Below are 2,623 nucleotides of genomic sequence, written 5' to 3'. Positions count from 1 at the left end.
CACGCAGATACACGCACGTACACGCGGGTACACTCACGTACACGCGGTACACGCACGTGCACGCGGGTACACGCGGGTACACGCACGTACACGCGGGTACACGCACGTACACGCAGGTACACGCGCGTGCACGCGGGTACACGCACGTGCACGCGGGTACACGCACGTGCACGCCGTGTACGTGCGTGTACCCGCGTGTACGTGCGTGTACGTGCGTGTACCCGCGTGCACGTGCGTGTACCCGCGTGTACCCGCGTGTACCCGCGTGTACGTGCGTGTACAGTCGTGTACCCGCGTGTACGTGCGTGTACCCGCGTGTACGTGCGTGTACGTGCGTGTACGTGCGTGTACCCGCAACAGGATCAAGTGCAATCCATACACTACGCGCGCGCGTGCGTACGTGCGTGCGTGCCTACGTGCGTGCGTGCCTACGTGCGTGCGTGTGTGTGTGTGCATGCGCGTGCGCGCCTGCGTGCGTGCGTGCGGGCGTGCTTGTTCGCATGGATACGTGTGCCGGACTGGATCCTGTTGCCGGTGGGGTATAGTATTGCAGCTAAGCTTTGACGTGAAGCTTACGTCAATGACTTGATATAATATTTATTTTGTAAACACCTCATTTCATATTATCCACATGATATGGATCGGCCATATAACATGACCTTTCTTACTGGTATTACTCTAGCTGTTGCCAGCCGACTGCAGGCGTTTTTACATGCTAAAAGACTCAAACCTGGCGAGACCTCTCAGAATTGCAAAACATGTTAAATGGTTGTATTTATTATCATTACGTGGGCGTGTTTATATAAGATGGCTTCACTAGAAAACGGCAGATTCTGCTTATTATACATCTATGACGCGCGCAGACCAGTATATTAGATTAAAGGTATTGTGAACTTTGTATTAATGAGCTCTGATCGGATTAATTCCAGATAATTTACGCCTTTTGCCTCAGCATCGTGATACTGAATATATATGTATATATATATATATAAAACATATATGCCTCTCAATCCGAGCACGAGAAACAGAGATTACTGTATTAGATACTGGCCAGATATATCCTACGGCCAAACCTACTTCTGAAAAATGACTCGAACTGTTCAAGATGCTCTGCATAGCCGATTTTAGCTTTTTATTCTATTAATAACGATGACGAACGACGAGCTACTTTAAACGTAGGTTAAATTAGCATAACTACAAGATGGCCTGGTTGGGTGTAGAAACTGTCGGAAAAAGTGCATTTCTCTGTACAAATTCACTTGGGATAATTTCGATTATTTGTATGTTAATTTTGTAGTTAAGCGAGAATGTAATCGTTCCCGTGCTTTAGGGTAATGTAGTGTCACACGTAACTGCGTTAATAATACAACGAGTAACATGGCACCAAAGTATATACATGACAAACAAACAGCATCACTCGGTGTGTAGGTACTTGACCATGAAAGAAAACTGGGCAGAACGTTTTGGTTATGTAAACTAAACCCAGACGAATAATGTACACACACGTACACACACACACACACACACACACACACACACACACACACACACACACACACACACACACACACACACACACACACACACACACACACACACACACACACACACACACACACACACACACACACACACACACACACACACGACACACGACACACGACACACACACACACACACACACACACACACACACACACACACACACACACACACACACACACACACACATATATATATATATATAGTTATTTTGACAGTAGTGCAAACACCGCAGCAATATCACTAATCGGTTAGTGGTGACATTTTTCATGTGAACTTGTATGAACTGTAGGTAACGCATATAAACTTATTTTAATGGGCTCGGATTTAAAGAAGGTGGCAGGGACACATGTGTGATTTCGATGGCACGTAGCTCGTTGTTAGACACCGTGCGCCTCTATGTCTCATATTGACTTCACGAAATTATTCAATAATTTTGGTTACGCGTCAGCCGAACATATTACCTCCGCGTAAATTCGCTTATTGACAACGGAACAGCAACTATTTTACTAACATGAGACCGGCTCGTGAAAAATGCAAGTGCTGGCGGTTTATAGGCGGGTGTCAATACAAGTACTGTTTGCAATTGGTTTACTAGTTATGCCTTTATATTAGTTATGCATGTATGTTTGGTTTACTTCACGCGGTCTTCTGTAGACTGTCGGAGAGTCACGAATAGTTGGTTATTTACCAGATGACGCGCGATAACGCTGTTTAGCCACATCTAGTACATCAGTTACATTTACTATCGGATATGAATGGGATAGAGGTCAACGTACGTAGCCGTGACATGCTCTATCGCGGATACATTAACTCTGTGAAGTAGGAGTAAATCCATGAAGGATTGGACGATGAAAACAGGGTTAAATCAACACGGCGTAAATAAATGATCAGAAATATCACGTTAATGTGCAAATATACGATTATAGCGTCATCAGTGTTAGAAATTTTTTTAGAACGATGACCGATGGAGTAAGATAGGGATCTATGTGTATAGTACATGCCATTATGCTGTAATATATCGTGTAGAGGCACATTATATATATATATATATATATATATATATATATATATATATATA

The 2,623-nt window shown here is 44.0% G+C and overlaps 1 protein-coding gene across 1 annotated transcript in view; it reads right to left on the bottom strand.

Moving 5' to 3' along the window:
* The window catches only part of LOC106807730 (collagen alpha-1(I) chain-like), a 67,830-nt gene that overhangs the window by 12,692 nt on the left and 52,515 nt on the right, over positions 1–2,623 (bottom strand). The gene's annotated exons all lie outside the window — the stretch shown is intronic.

The sequence above is a fragment of the Priapulus caudatus genome, unplaced genomic scaffold (assembly GCF_000485595.1).
Source record: "Priapulus caudatus unplaced genomic scaffold, Priapulus_caudatus-5.0.1 Scaffold231, whole genome shotgun sequence".
In the NCBI taxonomy this organism is placed as follows: Eukaryota; Metazoa; Priapulida; class Priapulimorpha; order Priapulimorphida; family Priapulidae; genus Priapulus; species Priapulus caudatus.
Note: the sequence above shows the minus strand (reverse complement) of the source record. Positions and strands in the feature narration are given on the sequence as shown.